This window comes from Xiphophorus maculatus, chromosome 20, assembly GCF_002775205.1.
Source record: "Xiphophorus maculatus strain JP 163 A chromosome 20, X_maculatus-5.0-male, whole genome shotgun sequence".
NCBI classification, from domain to species: domain Eukaryota; kingdom Metazoa; phylum Chordata; class Actinopteri; order Cyprinodontiformes; family Poeciliidae; genus Xiphophorus; species Xiphophorus maculatus.
Genome location: NC_036462.1, coordinates 22,650,662 through 22,663,020, shown reverse-complemented (window position 1 = coordinate 22,663,020; position 12,359 = coordinate 22,650,662). Strand labels below are relative to the sequence as shown.

General features: G+C 42.6%; 1 protein-coding gene across 2 annotated transcripts in view; it reads right to left on the bottom strand.

The window, feature by feature from the left end:
* Positions 1–11,887, bottom strand: part of foxp4 (forkhead box P4) — a 110,432-nt gene extending 98,545 nt beyond the window's left edge. For both annotated transcript variants that reach the window (XM_023353493.1, XM_023353494.1), the window contains exon 1: positions 11,287–11,887. The gene's annotated coding sequence lies outside the window, so the exon portion shown is untranslated. The remainder of the gene's footprint in view (positions 1–11,286) is intronic.
* Between the last annotated feature and the right edge of the window lie 472 nt (positions 11,888–12,359).

Below are 12,359 nucleotides of genomic sequence, written 5' to 3'. Positions count from 1 at the left end.
GAAACTCACACGAGCTCATGTCTGGTGACATCACAAAATGTCTGTAGAAAAACTAGTTTTCTATTTCTGGAAAGAGACTAATTACATAGCTCTGCCCCCGGGAAAGAGAAGCCCCTCCTGAAGGAGAGAGAGAGAGAGAAACATTTGAGGCATAGCGTCCAGTCACCGTTGGCATTGGTGGATTATAAGTCTCTTTCTGCCTCAGCATGCAGCGGAGCAGAACCGAACTGAGATGGCGCACTCCGCTCATCTGTCCATCCCAGACTCCTTGGGGAGCAATGGGAGGATTGGAAGGAGAAGGGGGGTCAAAGGGAGAATCAGTGAGTGAGGGGGGAAAAAAAGTCGTGTTGCAAGTCTCGCTGATTGGATAATGAATTGAATGATTATCAGAGCCTGGCTTGGAAAGTTGCACAGAAATCTCAGTTCATCAGCCAACCAGCCCCGCGCCCTCATCAACCAATCAAACCTACAGCTGGGAGGCAGCGGTGGGACGGGGGCGTCGGGAGGAAGGGGGGGGGTTGCTCCGTTCGAGTTTCTCAATTTTTCTTTCCATCTGCTTCTCTCACTCATATTTTTCTCTCTGGTTTTCTCTTGCAGCGCATAGCTGTGTCTGCTACTGCGGCCCTCGTCTCTCTCTGTGGGAGACAGAGAATTCTCAAGGCCACAATTACCGCACAGAACTATCAATTTCCCCTTCAATTAACCCTGTGGGAAGAGAGGGGGACGAGGAAGAGGAAGGGGAGCAAGCGGAGAAAGGGGCTAAGAAATAATGTCAAATTTGTGATGAAGAAGATCCAGCCCCGCTCTCTGTTCACTCTCCCTCCGGAGTACTGTCATGTGTTTCAGCTGAGAGGGGAGAGAATTACAGTCCCTTTAGGATGAACTTGACCCCACCATCAGAGGTCAAACAAGTTACAATACAGCGCAGGCCCCCCTTTTCTCATTACCTGCAAATAGGCTCAGCCTGTGTTCCTTTAATGCACGACTGTACGTCAATAGTAAGCACTCTAAAGGGCAGCGTAGATCTGTGGGACGCTGAAGGAAGAGAAAGTAGCAAAGCGAAAAGCAAGGGAGACGGAAAAAGGACACAAAAAAAGACGGAGACTTTAGTCAGGAGTTGTGTTTCTTAGATCAGTGACTGCCATCGCAGTTGTCCGTTGTCCTGGTGCAACGGACAACTGCCGATGGCATGCCTGCTGTCTTACGCACTGCTCTGTCTTTTCTTTTGCATTCTCACTTCCCTTTTCCACCCACTCACTGAGCAAACCGACCCCCACCACCACCACCACCCTGCTACAAGGGAGCTGCTCAGAACCAAACCCAGCCAGCCTTCAGTCAGGTTTTTGCAGGCAAACTTCGCATAAAGCCCCCCAGAAGCCGTACACATGCCTGACACCACAAAGCATGCCGGGGGTTTCATTGCCACTCACCCTCCCCTCCTGTCTGTGTCCTGTCCTCGTTTCTTTTCTTTTCTTTTTTTGTACTTTAGTCCTTGGTTCCTCCCCCGGTCCCCTCCCTCGTTTATGCTAACAACTTTCCGAGGCTAATGCACGGTCCCCGACTGACCTTTAGACAATGGAAACCTGCCGCAGCAGAAGTTGCCGATTAGAGCTACAGGTTGCACACTGCAGCTCTGACCTTCAGTGAGCAAATGAGCATTTTTGGCATCGGCTTATCTAATAACCCAGTAACCAGTAGATCATGAAGAATTTTTTCATTATTTGTCCCCAGAACTTTTGTTGTTTGTCATAGCATCAGATCTTCAGCTGCAAAATTGATTAGAGGTCCACAAAAGATTCTCTGTCATACCATTTGCATGTTTAAAAATCAAAAGCCCATTTTTTGAACGATGACAGAGAACATGCCAGGGAGACAGAGCTTTTTTATCCAGCTTCATGGAGCAGAAGAGAACAGCGCTTCCCCATCCCCCACTTGTTGACACCCACTGCTAGGCAGCTGGCTTAAAAAATGGCCACTGCCCTTTCCTTTTGCGTACAGAAAAGATTGTGTCTCATTTTGGAAATATTTCCAGTCAGAAAAGGCACCGATGGTCATCGTGTCTAAGGTAAAGTATCAAAGCCCATCACCTGCTATTTATTTTTCTGAGTAAGATAAAATAGAAAGAAAACGATATGTGGTCCAGGGACAAGCAGGTGTCTCACTCTGTAGCATAAAGCATATTTCAATCATTTTAAAATGTCCAAAAATGAATTTGTAACTTATCAAAATTACAATTAAAGCTTCTTGCTTGAGATAGATTTATAGACAATGCAAGAAAAAATTTTGAACTGAACAAATCAATTTAAATCTATATGAAAATCTAAAATCAGTTTTTTTTGTAATTTATTTCACAAGGTTGTTTTTTGTTGTTGCCATTTTTCCTTACAACAAAGTATTTACTTTTCATTCACTCTATTTAATTGGATTAAATCAAACGTTGGTTTGATTTAATCCAATTCACCATTTAATCTGGCTGAAACATGGCCTAAGCAGAAGAAGCAACTGTTGGAGGGGAAACATTACAAAGATCTTGGATGTAAGGAAGATTGTAGAGGAAACACAATACTCGGGAAAGATGAGAAGACGAGGGGGGAAAAAAACAAAACAAGAAGACCTCCATTGGGGGTGGGTGGATAGTAAAAAGTGCAACACAATAAGAAGCTAGGGAGAGAAAAGGGAAGCAGCAAATGTGGAGTCCTTCACACTGAGTGACTATTGGAACTCCAACAGGGGAAAAAAAGGTTTTTCTATTCAACCCCGAAGCAGGACTGAAGGAAACTCTGCAGGCCGGTGGAAGGCTGGCAAGCCTTATGAATGTTGCAAACATTTATCTTAAAACACTGAAAGTAAAATAAAAAAAATAAGACCAAAAGAACAAATAGAAAATATATGCAAATTTCCAGCTCATATAATTGCCACGTGTAAAAATCAGTTCACGAAAGAAGCTAAATTGTGTCTTTCTTGTGTGTGGCTTTGTAGATATAGAGGGGGGAAGTGAAAGAACAGAAAAATCAAAAATTGCATTAGTTTTTATATTTGTTTCAGTAATATAAAAACAATTATATTAATTTTTTTTTTTTAATTTGAAAACTTGAGGGCCAAGAAACCTAAACTGTACATGAACAACATGATATGCCTTTTCCCCTATTTTACATGGTTTCCTTTTGGTTTTAGTTGCACTTCTTTGCCCAATATCCTGCCAGCAAACAGTTAACGCTGCTTCACAGGCCAGCAGTCAGGCCAGCGCAAACACACCCACCTCCTCGCTCGCCCCCTTCTCCTTCCCCAGGAACATGAGAGCTGGCTCTAATTCACAGGCTGGTAAAGCTGTGGTGGACAGCAGTCTTGATCTGGCAGGATTAGGCTACTTTTATTTCCCCGAGAGCCACAGGGGTGGGGAGGGAGGAGTGGTGGAAGGAGGCGCTCAAATCCTTCTACAAATGTCAGACAACGACCGGTGACCGGGAGGCTCCGCAGATACATGCACTCTGCGCACGCACGCACGAAAGCTCACATACTTATGAAGAAAAAAAAAAGAAAGAGGGGAGTGAGGCATCTAAAGAAGAGACCCATCACTCTCTGTCTCATCAGGTGGTGGAACCAACGACGTGGGGGCAAAGAAGGCAGCAAGCAAAGGAGGAGCGGGAGGAGTGTTGTGGAGGCAGGAGGGAGGTGTCGGGTGGGGGATACACAATTATTCAGATAACAGCTGGGAATAATCTAGTGGCAGATGTCTCTTGGTCAACAATGCCCACCGCACACAAGCGTGCGTGCGTGCCTGTGTGCTTGCATACACACTCGGAGTCTCAATGCTCGCCGATAAACCGGCACGAGCTGCTACTACTCTACCCACACTGCTGCCTCAGCCTGCCTGGAAAACTTTATTTTGGTTTGATTTGGAGAAATTTAATCGCTAAGAAGAACAACACTTGTGCTTTCTGATCAGTCTCTTTGTTACCGCTGATGTTTGTCTAAAAAAAACATAACTTAGGGGACTGTGTTCAAGGAAGGAATAATGAAGGATGGTTGATCACTGTTGGTTGCAAGAAGTGGGTCAGTATCGGGGGTATTTCAATCTTAAAAGGTTATGGCTTCAAAACAAAACAAAAAAAGAGACGTCAGAGAAAATGACGGAGACCCCAGCACACTGCAGGAGTTGAAAGTCTCTGTAGCCATGTTCTCTCTTTGTCATTTAGTTCCACATTTTAGCAATGTACGACCGTTTAAAGTAAAACTTTCCTAATGGAAATGGTGGTACAAGTCAGCCTTCCTGGTGGAAACTTTAGTTTTCCCTCATTTTATAGCAGTTCATATGTCCAGCTGTTTCTGCAGGAACTGGATATCTGTGTAGCCACATTCTCTTTTCTTTCATATAATCACGCATTTTACCATCACTGAGAGAAATGGCAGATTTCCCTTGATTTTCTTTCAAGTGAAAGTTTTAGCCATAAATTTTACAAATAAGGGACAAAGGTTCAAAAGAGTTTCAGTTTTACAAGATTCAGTTTACATCATACTGGTCTATTCGTTAAAAATATGGTTAATGAGATCCCAGAAAGCTTTCTACAGTCTTATGAAGCTTTAAGTAGCTCAATGAAGCCCCATCGCTACCTGGTTAAGCCCACTGCTGGTCAGCTGGCTTGAGGAAGAGAGCAAGATTTTTCCCTCATTTGCAAGGATTTCAAAGTCAAATGTGGAAATGTTTTGACTCTGAAAAGCACAGCCAGCTGAGTTAATAAAGCACAAATCATCACTTTTACTCTGCTGAATACACACGCACACAATTACCATAAGGCTACATTAAACAACACAATATCTACGCATTCAGTCCAATGCATCTGGAAGCAACCTATCTGTGGCAACTGGAGCTCCGATCATCCCAACAAAAGCCATTACATCTGAACCCTATTGGGCAGAGCCACCAAGTCACTTCTTTTTAGGGGCAAAGCAGACTAAAAAACAAGAAAATGAGGACCAAAGGTGTAAGAAACACGAACCATTTTGTCTTCTACTGTTTTCCAATTCACCCACTCAAAGTATTTTAGTTTTGAGAAAGTATTTTTACCCCAGCTTTGCTCTCGCCGTAAGTGAATAAATCTTCAAGATGTTATGTAGCTGTGGATGGAAGGAAGGAAGGGGGCGGCCCAGGCGAGTGGTGCTCTGGAGCTCTGTCAATCCGTCAACCCCGGCAGCCCATTGTGATGTGGTTTAACACTGGCTAACAGCTCGTCCTGTCAGGGGGATGGATCATCCTGCGGGCGCCTCACATGCTAATAGCTTAAGTAGGCATCCCATGTCCCCTGGAACTAATACCACAAATACTAATACCATAAAAGAGCAGTGCTCCAGCCTCACTTTCGCCTGTGTTAGCCAGCATCTCGATACTTTGCGGATTAGAAAACATAATGAGATGCATTTAAATGGTTATTACCTCCTCAGTACAGGAAGGCAAGAAACAGGGGGAAACGCAGCAAGGCTAATTTCCTATCATCGTATGTTAATCTACGCTCTACCCAGTTAAAGAAATCCAAATATTTCAGTGTAACAGGAGATATCGAAAAATACCAAAAAAATAAATCTGCTTAACTTTTTTGGAGTTGAACTTCAAGAATCAAACATGCAGACAGATGAGAGGAGAAATCTGCATCTGAATTCATGAGATACTACATACTCTTGGATGAGTCTCTTAATTGTCCCTCTATCATGTCCACTCTGGAAATTTTTAACATACAAACGAGCGCTCGAGAGCCGTGCGTTGCTTCTCCACTCAATCGGGCGTTTTGTGAAATCTGCGCGACGCGCGGGCACTGGGTGCGCCACACTCGCAGTGTCGCGCCTCACAGCTGTCACCAAACACTTCCTTCGCAGCCATCCCTTCAATGCACATTAAAGCGAAGCTGCAGAAAGTTTGAGCACATTGTTGTTCAGAGGGGAGGCTCTCCGCCGCCGCGCTCGATTGACGGCTGCCCTGTCAGTTTGTCGCGGGGCTTTAGAAAACACCAACGGCTCTCTGATGAAGTGCTTACAAAAGGTCAAAGGGTGGCGGTGAGGGGGGAGGGAGGCTGACTGGGGGAGTAACTGAGAGAGGGAGGCAAGGGAGAAAAGAAAAGGAAGACAGGACAGACTGAAGGAAAATCCATAACACAAATATAGCTGTCAGAAGCAATGCAAAGTTAGCGGGAGGACACAATGAACGAGAAGAGCTTTTCGGGAAGATGCTCCGCTTGAACACAACAGGCGTCCTCTCAGCTTCATTCTTCACTCTCTAGCCCACATTGACCGTCTTGAGTGCTCTACCCGATCTGCGCCAATGACCTCTTGATCTGCCATGACTCTGAAATCAAACTGCGCTCCGACTGCCTCACTTCACACTCCGCTTTCAGTCCTCCAGACTCCACAGTCCCCCCTCCCCTCTCTTTCCTTCCAGCTCTAACTCTCAGGTGCCAAGCGGCACTCTGGAGAGGCTGATCTAATGCTTCCTCGGCCACGACAACCCAGGCATGGAACTCTCACACAGTTGTTTCCTTCACGTCGGGCAGGTTTTCCCCCTTATATTTTCTATCTCTGCCTGTAACCCCGAGCCAACCCCTCCACACCCATAGGAAACGGTCTCTTCCGCTCTGAGCTATTGGGTCACTTCTTCCCACATCCATCAGCTGGTAATGGGGCTGAGCTCTGATAAAGTCAGCGAAATGCCTGCATTACTGAAAAATGAAGAAGAAAAAAAATAACTTTGGAAATGTCTCATCTTAGATGTGGAGATGTGTTAATGACCACTGGCTATAGAACATCGTCAAGTTGCAATAACTGGTCCAAATAAGTAGAGATGATTCAGTCACCTTTCCTGGCTGATACCAATTTCAGTTTTTTTTTTTTCTTTGTCAATTAAGATTTTTTTTTTTCCATAAGAGTGTGATGCCGAAAGAGATAAATCTGACAAGGGTAATAGTTTTGAAACCCACAGATTATTAAGAAATAAATTAAAAGTTTGCAGGTTTTTATTAAACTCAAAAAATGTATCAAAAATAGGGGGATGAGTTTTAGTTCTGATTGAAGGGAAAAAACACCAAATAGTTTTTTGATTTCCTGATTAGCGACCAGAGTCAATCTAGGAGAGATTGGTTCAATTTGATCCCTGACTGATAGATCAGAGCATCTTTACATCATATTATTATAAAATAAAATACAAAAAAATAAAATAAAATAAAAAACACTTGAAGAATTTTCTCCCCCGTCTGCTGCACACAGCAACTCTACGGTACGGCACCGCCGCATGACCCGCCGCGAGAAAACACATCTAATCTTGGAAAAAAAATGTGTGGGATTTATTATGAGACAGACACACACGTTTTCGGCCCCTCAGCTTCTCCTCAATAACAGGTTCAATTAGAACCACATGTATAATCAGGCCTCAGTTTGAAGCAATGCGACGGCAGTTTCACTGTGCAGTCAGTCACTCACAAAGCAATCCAAACTTCTAAACAATCATTCATTTTTTTCCATTTGCAATTCATAAAGAAATATATAATTGCATTTATGTTGCATTTGATGGGATTTTAAGTCAATACAAATGGGGGGGGGGGAAGCCACACATCCTCCTTCCTTATAGTTCATTAGCCTCAGGACCAACATTTAAAATTCCAGCCTAGGAACATTTTCAGTTTGGCTTTTTCCTCAAAACCCAAATGAATGGATACGAAGATATTAAGCGTTTCAGCTTTTGAACATCTGAGTGTTCCAACAGGAGTAAATCTATCACGGGTCAAACCCTACATCTATAGCTGTTGCGGTATATTTACGCTCTTCAACATCACTTTGGAGCAAAAAGCCCACTCAGACTTGTGGGTTTGGGATGACGGGAGAGGGTTTTAATGAAGAGAGCATCAGAGATGCAGAGACAGACAGCGCTGGGCGGTCGACGCGCTTCCAACGCGCAGGACATTTAAAAACCTCAAACACTGTCCATTTTCACTCAAGCAGGACAGGTAGATTGAGGAGGGGGAAAAAAAGCATTACACACACACATACACACGCCTACACACTGAGATGCATACACTGTTCCACATGTACCTTCACATGTACTCATGCTAGAGGTAAGGACTCTGTGAGAGAGTTTATGGAATAATACAATCACGTCGGTGGCTTTTAATCCTATTGAAGGGGTTTTAGAGCGCATGAGATTCATTATTATTGCCTGTCTCTTTAGACAGTTTTCCTACACGGCTCCAGTCACACCCCATTGTGCACGCACTACTACTCCACATACTCCAGGACCATTATAAAAAAAAAATTTTTTTAAAGAGAGAGAGAGAAATCATCATTTAAGCAATGTGCAATCGCAGAAACAATCATGTGAATCTGATGGGAGTCTGGAGAAGAGGAGGAATTCAAATACGAAATGATAGAAAACAGGACGTACAAAAGACACACAAGCTGCTGAGGAGAAGGGGAAAATAAAGCAAAGAGGGGAAAGTGTTGAAGCAAGTCAGATGGAAATATGTTGGAAATGCAGACAATGGCCGACAGCAGGCAGGGAGAGTCAGTGTGTCTCAGACACCTTCAGCTCCTTCCACTTTTACACTTTTCCCTTTCAAATAATTACTTCGTGTATCGGAAATGCAACACCTCACACTACAGCCACTTCACAATGACTTCATCCTGCTCATGTTGCTGCTTTTACACTGGAAATGGAAAGCTCCTTCTTCAGCAGATCAGTAATTATCATCAGTCAGCTTATTGCAAACATAAATATACAAAGAACATAAAGTGTTTTTTTGTAAGAAGGAAAGAAAAAGACTTTTTAAATTGAGACTAAATTGCAGCCTGATAAGAAAAAAATTAAAAGTTGTGGAGGTCACATATTTAAAAATAATAATAAAAAATAACAATAAAAAAAGTATTATTTCCATTCAACATATTTAGTGGATCTGCTTCAAATTTTAAGAGAGCATTTGTGCAATTATTCTTGACTGTGGAGCATGTATTTATATTTTTCCTAGCACCAAATTCATTTAATTATTACACTGCCCAATTCTTCAAAACTGTGCTGAAAAACATAAAATCACAAACCAATTTTGAGTAGGCGAGTGAAAAATGTCCATTTTAAAAAATATTTTAAAAATAGCAGCAAGAGTGGAAGAAGGCCAAAAACCTGAAAAGTAACTCTGCGCAGATTTTTCACGCAAAATAAAAACTTGATGGATTAAACTCTGGTAAGTTTTTTTTTGTTTTGTTTTTTAACAAATGAAGTGCGCACCTGGGGCTTTGCGCCACCGCAAAAAAGGAAAAACTGCCTGCCTGTTTGACTCCAGAACTGTGGCAAGGTCATAAAATATGATGAAGAGCCTTTTTTTTTTTTTTTCATTCCCGCTGGATCTTCTATTAAACCGCAATTAAAAGTGTGTCATCACGTCGCGAAAATGCCGCCACAGAGAACAAGGAGGTTGGCGATGGTGGTGGCGAGGCTGGGAAGGGGGTGCAGTGAGAGGGGGGTGGGGGGTCGGGGGCGGCTGGGGAGGGGGCACAACAGCGCAGAGAGGACACAGTAAATAAAATTAATTATGCCAAATGCCCCCGCGCCCATCAATCACAGGGCAATAATGCCCGTGTCAGGGTGTTGCACTCACACGGCCTGTAAGCTTTTCTGTGACTGACAGACAACTAACAGCAATTAATTGTCATTTCATTTCTATCCCCCCCCACCTTTTTTTTTTTTTTTTTTTTTTTTTTTGTGCAGCTGACGCGCAGGGATCTGCTGGCTGGTTTTATTTCATAATTTGTATTTTAATGAGATAAAATCAACTTTTCTTTATTAACTTAATGTTGCTGCTTTTCATTTGAACAGGTACGATACAAAAAAAAAAAAAAAAAAAAAAAGAACGTCACTGCAACATCAGTTTTAATGCAGACACGTCTTTTTTCTTCTTCTTTTCTTTTTGAGAAATGAATTCGCCAGTGGTGGTGGAGGCCTACTTTGAGGCAAAACTTGCAGAGATTGGACTCTAGTCTCCACACTGAGACAAAGACTAATCTGGAGCAGCATCAAATCTGACAATGCACTCTCCGTTTTATCCTAAACTAGGTGTTTTATTATTATTTTTATTATTATTATTATTAAAGTTACTATCATTTATATAGTCAAGCTGATTGAGCTTCGGTTTATTACACTAGACTAAATCCTATATGAAGCCCTGAATATTTGCAATTCATATTAATACTGTTTTATAACTTTTCTTGCTTCCAACCTCTAAAATACGAGATTTTTTTGCTGTTTGTTTGTTTGGTTTTTTTAATGTCCAATCCAGCAGATCATAATAACGAAATAGAAATGAAGGAAGCAGCGCGGACACATCAAACCTCGGTGAGGTCTCACAGAGCGACTCTAGTTTCAAAAGTCAGAATCTTTTGAAAAGAAAGTATTGTTCCCCCAAACCTATTGACCATGTCAGCTCGAAAAGCTTTTTTCCCCTCCCTCCTCAAGACAAGAGCCCTTTTATCTCCAGGCAGGGGATCTAAGTCCTTTTCTATCATTTTAATCGTCGTAGTTTAATTATTAGCAAAATTTTAAAAATATTTTTTTTTAAAAAAAAGGTTAAAACTTAAAAACGAAAAACGCGTTTGTGGCATTTGTGTAAAACAAATGCCATGAAATCACTAAAGCTTCGAGTAAATTTATCACAACTGTTAGGAAATCTTTTCTTTTTTTTATTTAAGTTGTCTTCCTCAAATTAGATCTCGACACTTCAGTTGCTTCTATGACAAAGAGAAAAGTTTTTGTTGTCTCTGAAGGAAAAGCTTCAAGCAGAAGGTGGCCAAGAAACATCGCGTTAATAAATGATCTCTTTTTTTTTTTTTTAGAAAAAAAAACTTGTTTATAGCAATGAAGTAAGACATTTCAAAACAAATCTTAACAAATCGTTTCTTATCTTTATAAAAGTAGCAAACTTAATACTGCGATAATCTTTCTGCGAATGAAAACAGATCACAACAAGTGGCTCAAAGAAAAGGGATTTTTTAAAGTTTCGGGTGAGAAATAGTGAAAGTTGGAATGAAGCTGTGACAGAAAAAAAAGGGGAAACATGACAAAATAGGAAATCATGGTCGTGTCCCATGTGTTATATTTACTCTAATGGTACAACTGTACGAATAAACTTCACAAACAGAGTATGTGGGGGAAAAAAGTTGTGTATCAGAGTTTCAATGGAAGCGCGGAAAGAAAGAAAGAAGGAAGGAAGGGAGGAAGGAAGGAATAGCGAAAAAGTAAAAGTGCAGAGATAATGCATCAACCTGTTCTCTGGGTTTCTGAAGAAGTCAACTTTCACGCCAGCGGTTGGACCATGTGGACAGCCCGCTTCTGCTCCTCAGACCCCGGCGCGTCCACACTCTTTCTTCACGGCGACAAACAAGGGGGGGGCGCACAAGCCGACGGGACGCGAAAAAATTAAAAAATATATCGGGCATAAATTGGGGGGGGGGGACAATAGAGAGGAAAAGAGAGCGAGAGACAGAGAAATCTAGGGTCTTAAGACCATTACTTCTTTAAGCGGAGAAAAAGCGTGCTCGTTAAGTCCCTTTTCCTATTCCCCCCTTTTGTGTGCGTCCTCTCTCCTCGGAGTGGCCCCTCTGGAGTGAAGTCGGAACAATACTGCCGCTAAAAACTCTGGCACTGAGCGCAAGTTGCAGCGGGAGAAACAACGCGTCTTTCTTTCGTCTTCTTCACTTGCTGCACCTTCTTCCGCCGGCTTTCTTCTCGAAGAAGCCCGATCAGCGCGTAAAACCTCCCCTCTGGTCTGCACTTTTTGGCATCCTGTCTTGTTGCTCGCTTGTTCGCTTGGAAATCAGGGTTGAATCACTTGGGCTGAGCGCGCGTGTGTGTGTGAAGTGTGTGTGTGGCGGGGGGACAGTTTGCTGCGCTACCGTAATGCCTGTAAAGCACGTGCGCAAAGTCGTGGCGCACAGCGTTTGAGGAAAGCTGGCTCTCTGTCGCTCTCCTATTGTGTATGTGCGGGTGTGTGTGTGTAGATGAGGGGAAGGCACTGATCTTTTGACCTGCTTTGCATCCTTGCTGAGTTGTGCTATTGTGGAGGCAGAGAGCAACAGATGTTGGCCTGTACAAATTATGAGCCCAGAAACCGCCAGAAACAAAGCACAGTCAAGCCAATCAGCTCTGCTGCTCAGTCCTTGCTCACCATTTTCTGCCTTTTAAAAGTCTCAAACAATTATTTCTAAAAAAACAAATAAACAATATGTTTATGTAGACATAGACTAATAACGCTAACCTAAATTTAGAGTCCGTACAATTACTGAAATATTCCAGAAGTTTCCCAGGGCCGGCCCAAGCTTGTTTGAAGATCCTTTAC